Source organism: Pezoporus occidentalis, unplaced genomic scaffold (assembly GCF_034315485.1).
Source record: "Pezoporus occidentalis ecotype Australia unplaced genomic scaffold, CSIRO_AGI_Poc_V1 ctg212, whole genome shotgun sequence".
NCBI classification, from domain to species: Eukaryota; Metazoa; Chordata; class Aves; order Psittaciformes; family Psittacidae; genus Pezoporus; species Pezoporus occidentalis.
The window spans coordinates 1,075,837-1,090,926 of NW_026913987.1; the positions used below are offsets into that span (position 1 = coordinate 1,075,837).

Here is a 15,090-nt window from a genome sequence, read left to right on the forward strand (position 1 = left end):
GCGCACTCAGAAACAAATGGCATGCATAGAATTACCAGCTCCCTCCCACACCTTGGTTTTTTGTTTTTGTTTTTGTTTTTTTTCTTTTAAAATAAACCAAAACTCAATGATAATTGCAAATATTTAAACCTCATCCCCATCTCTGCGCTGGTCAGGCTCAGCGCGGTACAGAGCTGGTGCCATTTCCGAGAGCAAGGGACTACCTGTGATCATGTCAGGATTTACAATCTGGTGAAACATCAGCCCAGAGGTCGTTTGTGTGATGGGCACGGGCGGCTTGAGAATCCCCTCCCTAACCAGCCCCGGGAGCGGCTACATATATATATATACACACAATAAAAAAAAAACTTTATGCAAAAAGCTCATATTGTAAGATTTTGATGCCGCACTGTGAGAAAGGGTGAACTCCCTCGCCCGCTGCACTCACAGTCGATAAACTCGTTGCAAAGCAAATCCCATAGTTACAAGTCCATCTGTCGATGGCTTTTTAACCGTGACTCTTACAGTGTCCACAGCATTTGCTTCATGCCCCGAGCTCCCACCGAGCACCTGAGGCCGACCTCATGGATCGAACCGTGAGCATCACCCACCCGCTCCTTCGGAAACAGCAGCATTTAGGAGGGAAAGTTCTGCAAAATAAGCGGGGTTTTAGGGAGTAACGGGATCAACAAGCTGCAGGCCCCACGTTTTATACACTTTCTCCACACCTCCCCCCCCCCCCCCAACAACTAGAAGGGGATCCCTTTGAAAAAAAATGCTCCTCATTTACTGACTTAGTGTCGTGGTTTTGTATTTGTTTTCTTGCACCAGAAACAGATTTTAGGTGACAAACCCACATCGTTTCTAGAGTTGTTTAATTTTGTACAGATGCATGTAACCAGTTTCAGAATGATCAGAATTTATCGCTTTACGAGGATCTTCAAATCTTTGCTTTATTTAAAAGCTGAACGCATTTTTATAGGCTTCTTTCGCTTTTACACTTCCGATACCTCGATAGAGGTCTCTGTTTCAACGGGACAACATAGACGAGGATGGCTGTTCAGCAGAAGATTTTGCTGTGAAGAAGAGACCGAGTTCGTGCAGTGATTTGGATTTCCTCGCTGGGGTCGGAGCTCCTTTGCTCCGCTGACTGATCACCGCTCCAACGGGAAGAAGGGTTCTCCTGAGGTCCGCACATGCCGGACCCTCGGTTAGGTTCTGCCGGTGTTCTCCTAAAGCGGAGAGCACCGGAAGGTAGCTCCCGGGAACGGTCCCGCCGCTCTCCCGAGTTCCCAGCCCGAGCTCCGCTCGGGGTTCTCACCGCGACGTCTGGGCGCTCTCCCCTCCACCTCCCGCCGCGGGGAGCCGGTCACGGAGCCCGGCGGGAGCTGGGGAGACCGGGGCTGCGGAACCGGGGGTGACCCTCGGGGCACTGTGGAACAGCACCCGCTTCCCCGCGGCTGGAGGGTGCCCGGGGGGATCACAGCGATACAGACCCCCCTTCTCCAGGCACTTCGTATTCAGGAAATCCACAAAGTGGTACGAGGAGAGTGGAAAACGTGACATCACGGGCTAATTGGGAAGGAGCATTAGGGCTCAGGGAATAGCTCAGTCCTGAGTAACAGATTATGCTTAATGGCTGAGTAAACTCACCATCAGCATTTAAACACGTATCCCTCTAAAAATGATTTTCTGCAAACACCTGGCCTCATCTGACAGCTTCGCTATTTAGTTACTTTTGTAAGTCACGTTTAGAGGATGCAATTAGGTCTGAGCCAGGACTGCGGTGAGCTGCACCCCGGCCCCTCCATTCCCCGCCCCAGGAGGTGCATCACCCATCTGCTGCTCCACACACTCCAACACGGACCATGTGCCCACCATTGCTCCCACAGATATACAAGCATAAGGAAACCAACCCTAAAACTACGGATCGAATGCATGTAATTCATATCGGTAGAACGGCCGGCAAAGCCGGCCGGCACCATCTTCATCCCCACCAGTCTCTGGGGAAGCCTCACACCAGGTGTCACACCGTGCTTCCCAGTGTCACCATGCACCCATCCATTCGACTGTAGCACCCTTTCCCTGGCACCATCTTATTTTGCAGAACATCAGAAGAGCACAAACAGTGAGCAAGACCCACACTGCGAACCCCCGCATTTAGTTCACAGACAAGGGATGCAGTGCTTGGGAACACAAACCAGTAACTAGCCACAAACGTGACTGGATTGTCGTTTGGACAGTATTCCTTGTGACAGCCTTTCCTCTGTGAACTGATTTCTAGTTATGAAGAGACCCCTAAGTTCTGAGGCTCCTTTACCAGCACTGCTATGAGCACAGTGGCTGCAGCCCCCAAGAACAGCAATGGATTAGTTAAATTAGATTTTGGCTTATCGACAGTGTCTATAAGCATCCTTCTCCACCCAGAGCTGCTATCAGGGAGCAGTGGGGTGGCACGCACAGTCCTCGAACTCCAGTCAGTGCTCAGCATAAATCCCAGGCTTCACATCAAAACTGATCTTGCACGGCGTGGCTGCAACTGGCGTAGTGGATGTGGAGCTGAGCACGGACACTGCAGGCAATAAATGCGTTTTGCAAATGACAGGAGTTACATATATATATATATATATGTACGTTAAACAGGGGTGCATTAGTTCAGTAAATAAGACAATCTGAAACAGCACCTATGTCTGCACTATCCATCGCTAGACGCTAAAGGAGTTTCAGGTAGAAAAAGCTGAACTGTCCTTATCACTCTTGTACTGGCTGGAATTTAAGCAAGCTCTACATCTGCTGCACAGTTAAGGATGCCCTTAACGATACCACATTAGCCCCGTGGCTATAAACACTTCAGTGTGTGCTGAGGTTATTCGCTGCGTGTACAGTCGGCTGACTGGAATAGGACTGTTTATAGTTCATAAAATTAAGTTAATGACTACATCTGTGCAGAGCTGGGGCCTTCAGGTTTTAAAAGTGGAGAAACAGACTAAAATCCCTGCGTTCTTTGGTTTTATAGTCAGCCTCCAGCCAGCTTTGTTTCCCAGTTCTCGGGTGCTGTCAGATCTGGACAGTTTGGGTTTATAGGTCAGCAGGGAGACGTTGAAGACATTTAACACAATAAGGGCTAACTGAAACATTTGATTTAAAACTACAGGATGTTTTGTACACATTAAAATCATATTAAACCTGACGTCCCAGTCTCTCACAAGCACCACTACAGCAAGTTAAAATCCCTTAAGTTAGAGAGCTGATTTTAGCTTTTGTTAAATGCCAAACAATATAAAACGAAGAGGTGATGAAGGGCTCCTTCCTTGTGAGTTGATTTCTTACACACACTTGATCTGTACTGTATCTTGTTTTAAAATATAGGCACAAAAACAAAGTGCCCCTACAGCAGGGATTAGGGACAGAATCTCTTCTCATTCCTATAGAAACTAACGGTCCTGGCACAGGAGAGGGGTCTGGAGCCTGGGCTCACCAAAAGGACAATCACACAGATCCAAAATACTTCAGAAAACTGTTCTAAAACTGAACAATCGGATGTCTGAAATCTCCTAAATGGCTTCTAATCGAAGAAGTTTCTCTTTGTGATACAGACTGCAGAGGGCAGTTAGATACCTGGGTTCCAGACACGAAACACTCTGAAACAGAGTATCATTTACCACACCGGGACAGAATTTCTTCTTTTCTTCTAAATAAAAGTGCACCACGCAGATGAGGATTTCTGTATGCTGTTTGTGTTCCTAGGACTCTTTACCAGTTTTAATCTCCATAGTATGGGTGAGATTCAATGGATTCTTAAAACCCCGTTGTAGGACTCTTAGTTGTAACCTCGTAGATGAGGTTAAACATTCAACAACAGTACTTGTGCTCAGTGTGACGGATGTAGGTGATGGGGCACGGACCTGCTCTCCTCACTTCATCTGAGTGGGGAGCCGTAAAGAAACACGGATGCCTGGTGCTGATGTGCTGAATTTAACCAAACGGAGCCCCCAGGTTTGGTCCTGAACCAGCTGGCACTGGGGGCAGCTGTCCCTGGTTCCATGAGAGCAGGATCTGGGTTTGAGGGAACCCGATTTTCATGGGAGCTGACAGGAAGGCAGTAGCACTGTTTTGCAGGTGTATGCACTTGGGCTCACAGCCTGGTTTTCAGGCCATTTCTTACTGCAGGGAGCTCCCTAACACCCAGGAGAACACCCCTGATGCTGAGCTCCAACCTGTGTGAAGATCCTGAGCATCCTCTGTATAACTCCTCAGGTCAGGGCTTTGCTTAGTGTGCTCTGCTCTGAAACCAACCCAGGACACAGATCACTGCAAGTGAAATCAAGACTCCATCTCGGGTCCTGCGCCCTGCAGTGACCCTCCCCAGTTCACACCATTGGCTGTCCTTGAACACAGATACACTGCACTGTGATACTTATGTCTATGAAAAATCTGTCCTATGCGTTCACCTAAGCCTGAGATGGAAGAGGGAAAGGGAAATTTTTTCTACAGTCATCAACTTCTGCCTCCTGTATCCCATTTCATAGAATCATAGAATCACTGAATGGTCTGGGTTGGAAAGGACCTTAAAGCTCATCCAGTCCCAACCCCCTGCCATGGGCAGGGACACCTTTCACTAGGGAAGATTGCTCCATGCCCCTGTGTCCAACCTGGCCTCGGGGCAGCCACAGCTTCTCTGGGCAAACTGTGCTAGTGCCTCACCACCCTCACAGGAAAGAGCTTCTTCCTTCTATCTAACCTGAACTTCCCCTGTTTCAGTTTAAACCCATCACCCCTTGTCCTATCGCTACAGTCCTTGATGAAGAGTCCCTCATTCTTGTAGCCCCCTTCAGATATTAGAGTTCAATATGGTTTTCTTACTGCTATTCACGGACCAGTCTAATTTAGAATGAAGCAAGGTATTAGGAAGGTCATACCTTAATGAAAAACTTTAAAAGAAGCCATGTTAACAAAGACCAATCTTTACACAGAAAACTCCCCTCGAAGGCTGAGATTTTAAGAGATTTTCATCATTCATGCAAAGGGAACTACCTGTATGCAGACCGCCCGAGGCCCCGGCGGGTGGGCGCAGCTCGGCTCCTCCTGCCGCGTTTTCACGTTCCCGGGGCCGGGCGGGCGGCTGCTCCAGACACCCGGCGGGAGCAGCCGGGGCGCGGGGGCCCTCTGCCGGCACCGGCGTATCGCGGGACCGTCCCAGGGCTCTGCGCCGGCTCCGGGGCCGTCCGGCTCCGGGAAGACCCGGCTGCCACCGCAGCCTCGCCCCTGCAGCCCGGGAGCCGGGCGGCCGAGCTCCGGGTTAGTGCGTTCTGTTATGCACAAGCTGTGAACAATCACTCACCCTGCAACGGAAACATCTGCAAAGGAAGCTGTAGAATAGAGAGAATATTCATAGAATCACAGAAACAACTTTGAGATCATCGAGTCCAACCGTTCCACCAGCACAGCAAAGTCCACCACTAACCCACATCACAGAGGACAAAAGAAAGAGGGACTGGCTTAGCCTTTAGTGACTAAATATTAGTGTAATAGGGGGATTCATGGAAGAGCAAACCTGAAGTGACAGCCTTTTGCCAGCAAAGTGAGCACAGCAACAACAGCTGCTGAAGGTTTGGCCTCAAAGCCACACAGCAGGGCAGCAGCAGGCCCTTTTTGTCCCCATTTCTACAGCCTTTTTTACACACCGGTACACTTCTGGAGAGCCAGAGTAGCCTACAGCCTCCCAGCTGCTGGTGCTTGTTTCTTAGGCCACAGCATCAAACACCAGCATCAACAGAAAACAAGTGCAGACACTCAGTATTAAAGACAGATTCAGCAGTACAGTACTATTAATGCAAATCTGTCCATTAGTTTTAACAAGAGCCCTTTGCTTACTCAGAAGAATCAGATTCAGACCATGTTTATTCCCCTTACATCCCAAATAAAGTTCCAGCTAATGTTTTTTTTTCGTTATATCACAGGATTTTGATACAGAAAGGTAAAGTTCCACTTAACGTATTTCAATGAATGGCAACATGAGTACAGAAAAGCTGTGATTTTAACAATGACAGTAAATAATACGAATCATTATTGCCAAGAAGGTTTTGCATGTAACTGGCAATACCAATGCATCAGCACATCCAACAGCCAAGGCACTGGCTCCTGTGGGTCATCAACAGCCTTTGAGACACAGCATGTAAGTACCTGCACACTCCTGCTCAGTCACGGAGACTGTGCCCAACGACCCTGAAAGCTCCCACATCTCATCCTGTGACTGAGCAATGCCTTCCAGCACATACAGTGAGCTAAGATTAATGGTAGAGACATACGACAACCCTATGTCTTTTCATGATGTCACCCCTGCCACCCTGCCTTTGGAAGAGCAACAGCTCAGCTGAAGGACAGAATTCCCCTTCCAACACCCCACAGCAACAGAGCATTGCATGAACATCAGCTGCACTGTACTCTAGGCTGCTCACACCAAGCTGCTCAGCACAAACCAAACAGGAGAGAAACCCAGGACTAAGTGCTGTAGAAGTGAATCATCCTACAGCCCTTTTTGGGTCTTTTAAACTATGTCCAAATTTCTCTGATCTTCTTTCAGCACGCTTGCTGGTGATGCTCTGCTGAGGGACCAGACTGGTAACTCATGAGTGGAAACTCAGGATTAGCTTTTCTCTCTGGAGGACTTCTTGAATGACTGGCTTTTGAGTCCTAAATGATAGCAATCCTCTAACAAGTTATGGAAGAGCCTTTGAGCTTGACATTTTTATAAACACCAACCTTTTTATCCTCAGTGTTTGTTGTTTAAGGAAATCCCTTCTAGTTCTTACGCATGTATAACATATAAAACAATTGAATTAATACCATATGAGGGTAAACGGGTGAAATATCACATCTACAGCCAAAATAGTTCAGAAAAACTGTACAGCTGAGCTTTAAGATTGCCTACAGTGACTTTATATTTTGTTTAGACATTGGTGTTAATACTTCATACAGATTATGTGCAGTACAGATTACAATACATGCTGTGTGTTGTATAATTTATTAACTATTAAATGCAATTCTTATGTTTTACAGTTGTGAGTTATATCTAAACAATCTAAACTACCAGCAAATGAAGATTTCTGTTATTCTTTTCTTTTTCTTTCTGGATTAAACTGTTTTGTAGGGCAGGGCACAGATGGACCCAAAGCCAAATACTCACACACTCACCATCAGCAAGCTGAGAGCTCACATTTAAATATCTTTTATATTCTGCACATGTATAAGCTGCACTGGTGAAGTTCCAAAGGAGGGATTATCTGTCTAGTTTTCTGCTGTGCATGAAAAGACTTTGGCAACTGGGGTAAAAAAGGCAGCAGGGATACCCTTCCGCTTCCTTGGAACTACAGGAATGCCAGAAGAAGGGCTAATGGCTGTTTGACACAGAATAGAATAGTGTCAGTCTTATAATGAACTGCCCTCAAAACTAGTGTTGTAGCTTCTTGACCTTGCTCAGTGAGACCCCAAAATACCTGTGACAGCATGGAGCTACAGGCAGGCCTAGATGCAATGCTGACTCTCTCCTGCTTGCAGGCCATGCAGAACTCCATGCAGGTAAGGAGAGCTGCTGCTACTGTGCCTGAGCTGTGAGATCAGAGCCCCTTTGCTGTGTCTGTGCAAGCAGCGGGCAGTGTGTGAGTGAAAACCAGGAGAGGCATCTGGGAAGAACATAAGGAAATAGCTGTGCAAGTAATTAGGGGCAGGAGGAAAGGATCTATTAATAAAGATTAACCTACTAACACTGGTTTCCTTGGTTCCCTATGTAGTCAGTGGAGATTCTCATGTGGAACCTGTTAACTCGGGTAAACTGTCCTCCTAGAACTCAAACACTGTCATTTTGAATGCTAGGCTCTGTCTCCCCTTAGCAGGGACACCCATAACTTAGCAATCCTGGGGTAATGACTGGACCTGATGATTTTAAAGGTCTTTTTCAACCTGGTTGATTCTAGCAGGTCGATTCTAAGACTAGCAGATCCCAGTCAGAGATGCTGCAGTGCAATGAGATTTAGAAACACTTTTACTTGCAGGCAGCTGAAGAGTAGCATGTATCAAGTCAAGAAGTCTTGCGGTTCCCTCATCTCAGTTCTCATCTGTAAATACTACCTGATGCTAGACTGCCCCAGACAGTTTTGCAGGGAAACGCCTGCAAAACATTTTAGTTTGTGGCCAGTATAACCACAACCTTTCTGTCAGCCTGTTCTGTCTGCTTTGCACCAAGGAGACCATGAACAGTGGGCTGAGGGTCTCCATCAAAGACGTTCAAATGATACTAAAAAGCTGCGCTATTTTACTCAAGAATGAGTGATATTTGTCACTCCCATGCCTGGAGTTTACACAGTAGCATTTAAGTGAACAGCTTTACAGGGGAGAAAGGAGGAACCCAAATAAGGAATAAACCTGGGAATCCTGAGGAACTAACAAGGTGAGATTATCACCCTCCAGGTATGTTGGCAACGGTGGTGAACACACTCCTCCTCCAGCTGCAGGCAGCTGCTGAGGTAGCCAGCCACTACCTCCTACCCTGCTTATAGCTCACTCATCTATCGTCAGGACTCAGGGAAAAAATAAGTCTTGGCCAGATCAGGCTCTTATTCCTCATGGATACTCAGCATCTGGGGCTCTATCCAGCAGCTGAATCACCATAAGGACTTTGGCAAATTACACTTTTCAATAAATTGTATTTCACTTTGACACGTTTTATTGTTTACAAGGTTTACTTGGGAGATGAAACAAAAGTTAATTACATCAACCGATACGTCAAGAAAATGGATTGATTTGATATCCCCTCCAGATGGGCTTCCTTTGCGTGGCAGTGTGCATACCACATCTGAAAGAAGGGAGACAGGATATGTTAGGAAGGCACATTTGAGCCATCAGACTGACACTTCTTTATTACAGTGTATTTATTTTTTATCATGTGCTTTGACAGAAGTCTCATAAAGTGTTATGCTCCTTCTGTAGGGTCAAAGTCTTGCGACCTTCCATGATTTTAGAGAGAAGGAACATAATTTTAGAGGGCATGTTTATTATTTCTGTAAACAGTCTGTTTTCCATGCCAAGAGAACAGTTTTTCTGTACGTACTTGGATGACAGCTCAACTCTACTGGCTCACTTTCCTGAGCAAGTCTTGCCTGCCAAATGTTTTTGATCATAGTCTGGCAAACAAAACAGTATTAATAGTAGAGCTGAACAAATAATCTCCAGAAAACTGCTGATTTTTTTTTTTAACTCTTTTTTATTGCTTCCATAATATCCGCAAATCAAATGCAGTTTCCTTGAGTTCAATCACAATTTTAAAGCACCCTATTTCTTATAAAAAACAAAATAACTCAACTTTGTGGGATCAGAAAAGCCACTTACAGTTAGTTGTAGAAAAGCAGGTTCATCATATGATGTTGCTTATGTCCTTGCAGAACCAAGTGTCCATGCTGCTCCAGCGCGAATGCTTGTCAGTTTAAACTCTGGGCAGACAGTGTCCAAATGTGCTTTTACTGACACAAATGTTCATGGATGGTAGACAAGACCACAGCCTAAACAATTTCGGCTAAGTGCGCTGAGGTAACCTCTTTTCCTCTCAAAAGGTGAAGCTGTATTTCAGATACACCTTTCTGAATGTCCTGCCTTCATGCAGGATCTGATGCTCTGTTAAATGAGGATATTGTACAATGTATGTGCCTAGTCTTTGTTCTCTGATGGTCTTACGGAGTCTTGCAGCACCCTGAGGATGCTGTGAGCTTGAAGCAAATTGACCCCTTGCCTAATGGTTCTTGATGGGTTTTTGAGGAGCATAAAGCTCACAAAATTCCCCCCCCCCCATTATGCCAAGAAAGACAGAATTACAGTAAGTATGTTTGACTGTTATTTGTAGAACAGTCTTGTGGAAACCAGCACAGATGAACACAGATCAGCTTTAAGATACGATGGCAATATCGATGGCACTGAGCTAGACCATGTCCTGTTCTACTCCTGTTCTTGCATTGTAAACAGTGTAAGAGGGATGAAGAATCTGAGGGATGAAGAATCTGTCTCATTACCCCCTTCACAACCATATAGTTTCCTCTTCTAGGAAGGGTTTATTCAGAGACTTGGATAGGACTTAATGAAAATCCTAACAAAACATATCATGTAAAATACCAGGCAGCTGAGGCTGGAACAACCCTGCTTCTGAGGCAATTTGTGATGCTGAGGCTGGAACAACCCTGCTTCTGAAGCAATTTGTGATGCTGAGGCTGGAACAACCCTGCTTCTGAAGCAATTTGTGATGCTGAGGCTGGAACAACCCTGCTTCTGAGGCAATTTGTGATGCAGCTCTCCAGCAGTATTTCCATACCTACCAAAAGCTGTCCCCTTCCCTCTAGACACCAGCTGCAGGCGTAGCAATGAATTCCTATGAATACTTGCAAGTCTGCGTCAAAGTCTAACCCATCCACTGTCTCTTTGGGTTTTGTTCAGTGCTTTAATGGTCAGAAACCACATGACTTCACTTCTGCAGCTCACTTTTCCTGATCTACATTTTCTGCCTTCACCCTACAGCAATCATGTGGCAGGTCATTCTGATTTAGCAACCACGGGATTCACACAGCCTGACTCTGCTTCATGGCCATTTCAGGTGTTTTGTTAAAATTAATTCATACTTCTCCGTCCTTGTTCTTTCTGTCCCAACAAAAAAAAAACAAAACCAAAAAACAAACAAAACCCAAACCCAACCCAAAAGCCAAACTCACTACTTCAGTCCTCCTTCTTTCAGCATCTCCCTTGGGAAGCAGCTATTCCATTCTTCATGTTCTCGTGTGATGGTAAGAGAACTACTATTTAGTTAATAATTGTTTTCAATCTGAGATACAGACAATATCCATTCTGACAGAAAATTAGCTGCATGCAATTGGCCTTAGCAGCCATTGAGTTCACTATTTTGTACAGATATGATTCTGAATTTGTACTCAGCATCACAGGGGAGCTGGCATTTATTACCTCTAGGTCAGAAACATCAGTCCAGCCTAATACAGAAAACGCTGAAAATCCCCTTCAATTGTAGACTTATGATATGGAAACAAACAAAAAAACAAACCAAAAACAAAAAAGAGAAAAACCGTAGACTGATAAGTTTTAACCAATGAAAAAATTACCACTAGAATTACAACCAGAATGAACCACATCTCACTTCAGATATTTCTTACTAATGCTCAAGGCAGACTGGTAAGAGTGTATGGTTTAAATTAGCTCCCTGCAAACTTACAGCTGCTATGTTATCCTGTGGAAATTTATTTTCCCCTATTGTGGCTCATATTAATTTGCAGCTCTAGAGCTGTGTGTAACTTCAAGCATTACAGGCTTTATAGAATGAAAAATATGTAAGCATCTGCCTTAGAAAGTAAAATGGTTACACAAAGGAGGATGATGAAAGCAGAGAACCGAAATAAATGCAGCCACTTACACCTTTACCTACCACAATGTTATTTCTGTAACACCTTTCTGGAAGGAGAACACGCACTACACACAGAGGAGAGGAGAGGGTCTCAAAGCTCCTGTATTCCCTGATCTGTGAAAGAACTCACCAGAGTCAAAGCTGTAGACTGTGACTATCAAGTTTCTTAATCATGATTTTAAAGTACAGCCACTGAAAGCCCCAGACACTCAGGCCTTTCCCCTGTGCTCCTGTAAAACAGGAGGTGATTATTAGCTCTCTGCTGAGGCACAGTAATTATTAAAAAGAAATCCTTTAATGAAAAGTGTGGCTAAGGTAAACTACAGGACAACTACTCTTTGTGACAACAATCTTACTCTAAACAACTTCTCACTTGACTTATCAGGCTATCAGCTCGATAAAGGCCAAAGCACAGTTTTAAGGTCTTGAAGCTAACAAATGTGAAGCACTCAAAACCCCAAAAGATTAAGGAAATGCAACACAAGGTCCCATGAAAACAACAATAATAATAAAAGCAGTAAGAGCAAGAAACCTCTATGCAATAGGGAGAAGACTGGTAACTGTGACTGAGAAACACTTGCCTTTCTAGAAAAAACAGGAACCAGATATACAAAAAAACAAATAAAAGGACATGAACTGGTCACAACATGCAGCAGAATTTTATCTGCTGCACTTGTCCTGCCCTGAAACAAAGTCCAGTTCGCAGTGAGGGGTCTCCATCCTCACACTGTTGTATGCCAGAGCACAGCAGGGGTGAGCAGGAGGTGCCACCAACACACTGTCCAGGCAACACATCTTGGAAACCTCGCAGCCATGGGCATTACTTGATTTTTCCAGGAAAAGGTGGAAAGTTAAAAAGGTGAATGAGTTCCAGCACAATACTCAGCATCTAAAAGATCCACCAGCTCCAGTGAATGTGCATACAAACTTGTTTGTATTTAGGATCCACTCTCCAAACTCATAATAGCATGACCACATTCCATTGAGGACTTTCCTAGCCCCAGAAACAGCCTCTTTTCTCTTGCTATTGGCATTGTTTCATTACATCTGCTGGTTATCCCTTGTAGTCTTTTGTTTCTTTCCAATCACACTGATGTTCCCAGCAAACAAGACAGACATTTTACAATGTATGATATGCCTTCATAAACAGTGCAAATGAAAGGCTTGTAGTAAAAACCTGAAACATCTTTGTAAAGGCTGTGCTTACGCTGGAAAATAACACTGCTATCTCTAGTGAGAAAGTGCGATGTCAGGAAATAAAAAGAGGAATAAAGCATTTAAATCCAATGCTTATGCAAAAGAGGTAAGGGCCACAGACAACCTGGATGCAGAAAAAAAGATAGAAGGTTGAAGGTAAACACTCCGTATTCTTTCCAATAACTTTTTGGATTATCCCCATGTACTTATTTTTCAGCTAGCTGTGAGCTTTGAATAGCAAGGTTTCTGGGAAGCACTCAGAACATCTTGCTGAGAAGCACACTTTATTTTGGCCTAACCTCATACTACAAAATACTACCGCATTGAACAGGTGGTTCCAAGCTTCGCAGAACTACCAAGATGAAGGGCAGGAACTCTGGAGATGAAACCCATCTTGCCTCGACATCAATCCAAAGAATGTAAAACGAGGGCAGGACCTTAACAGAGAAAAGCAGTGGTTTAGAGTTGGAAAAAGAACAGATGCATCATGTTAATTTGCCACAAGGTGGCATGTGGTGATCTAAAATAAGCTCCAGGCAGGCAAACTTTGTAAGATCTAAACGGCAGAACTCAGATCTGAGGGAGGCAGGTTCAGCTTCAGTGGAGTTCCACCATTTGCATTAAGTCCGAACAGTATTAGAGAATCTCATTACGTTCCCAGGATTTCCACTGAACCTGAATTTACACTTCTTCCCAGAAAAAGTTTCCTTTTCTCCATTTCAGCCCTTAGATTCTGTTGAGTTGCTCTAAGCACAACCAACCTTTTTCTGGCTGTATCCAGGAGCCTGTATCCCATGTTCAAGCTCAGTGAGTTTTCTGCTGGTTCTGGTTCGTTCTCTGACCTAGAAAAAATCCTGTGCCTGGCAGAAGATGAATTTCTGAACATCCCTGCAACACGGATTTCCCTGTGCCACAGTCCTGAGGGGCCCTTCCTGGCTCAACCTGCACTCAGCTGGTGCAGGTAGAGGTGTAGCTGCACCATGAGCCAGATCAAGGGCACAGTGTGGTGAAAACCGCATCTTTATCCTCATTCCAGACAGCAAGGAGCAAAGACAGCACTCATTTTCAAACATGCAGTATGCCTCTGTGGTTGCATTTTTATACAAAACAAAGAAAACTATATGCTTTCTTCTACGAATTTTATGAACTTTGTAACTCCTTTCTGAAGCATGCAGCAGGTTTGTTTATTCACCTAACTCTGTAATGATAAACACAAATCCTGGGAACAGATTATCACATGGCCTGTACACAGCCGTGCTCAGCATTCCAGCCCCAAGCCAGCAATGAGGATCGCTCATTGCTCAGAATTACACACAAGGAGTGTAATTGATGGCAAAGGCACACACTCAGCAGGACCGAACATTAAACGTGTGCCCTGTAGCTAATTTAAAAAATGAAGCTTGTAAACTCCAGCACCAGTTTCTGACAGGTACACAGGGGAAGGAAACTGCATTCGGGTCTGTTAGGGCAAGAGAGAGGTGAGATTCCCACAGCTGGTATTTTTGCTTGTTCAGAAATCACAGCTGCAGGAGGAAATGCAGCGTGCTAATGCTGTCAAAAAAACAAGACATGTTTGAGATGCTTCAATAGTAATAGCACTGACACGTTTCAAGAAGCAAGTCCTGCATCTCCCATGCTGACAGCTCCTTTAGCTTAGCAGAAAGGAGTGACAGAGACCTCTTCTGCACTTCCACTAAGTTTTTACTTTTTAAAAGCCTAAGTAAAAACTACGTCAACACTGCTATTGTTTATATAATTTATATGAGGTACTAGAGGCACTAATTCTACCAGCTAATGCACTAATATGGCTAATGAGACAGACACATAATACTGCCAAAAGTCTGCAAGTATCTTGAAAGCCACAACTTCACAAGTGTGTTAAAAGGACACTCACTCCACAAACAGATGTTCCGGCCTCGCATGCTAACACGTCACAGAGGTTTACACCTCTTATTTTCTTTGATCAGGAACTGTGCACTCAACTCTAGTGTTAAAATAAACCAGTACAATACTATTCTACTTTGTGTCCAACAGCCAAGTACCTTTTATGCCTGCTAAACATACCCTTTAACCAATGTCGGTGTGGCATCTCCAAACCACCACCATGAAAACCCACAGTGGATTTCACTTCCAACCCCTGCCATGGGCAGGGACACCTTCCACTAGAGCAGGTTGCTTCAACCCGTGTCCAGCCTGGCCTTGAACACTGCCAGGGATGGGGCAGCCACAGCTTCTCTGGGCACCCTGTGCCAGCGCCTCAGCACCCTCACAGGGAAGAGCTTCTGCCTAAGCTGTTCAATTAAATTCCCAAGTTTTAACTACTAACAAGAATCAGTGCCTCACACTGATGCCAGAAACATCGAACTGTGGTTATTCACTGCTTTGTGTACATCGCGGTGCGCGGCAGCCGCAGGAGGCCCGAGGCCTGGCTCCCGCCCAGCCCGGGCCGGCCTCGGCCGCGTGTC

At 45.1% G+C, this 15,090-nt stretch overlaps 1 long non-coding RNA gene across 1 annotated transcript; it reads right to left on the reverse strand.

Annotated features, from left to right (window-relative positions):
- Positions 1–8,678: 8,678 nt before the first annotated feature.
- Positions 8,679–14,513, reverse strand: LOC134164165 (uncharacterized). The gene is made up of 2 exons (XR_009965029.1): positions 11,450–14,513; positions 8,679–9,431 (listed from the first exon to the last, which is right to left on the reverse strand). It is a non-coding gene; the product is annotated as an uncharacterized LOC134164165 (long non-coding RNA).
- Between the last annotated feature and the right edge of the window lie 577 nt (positions 14,514–15,090).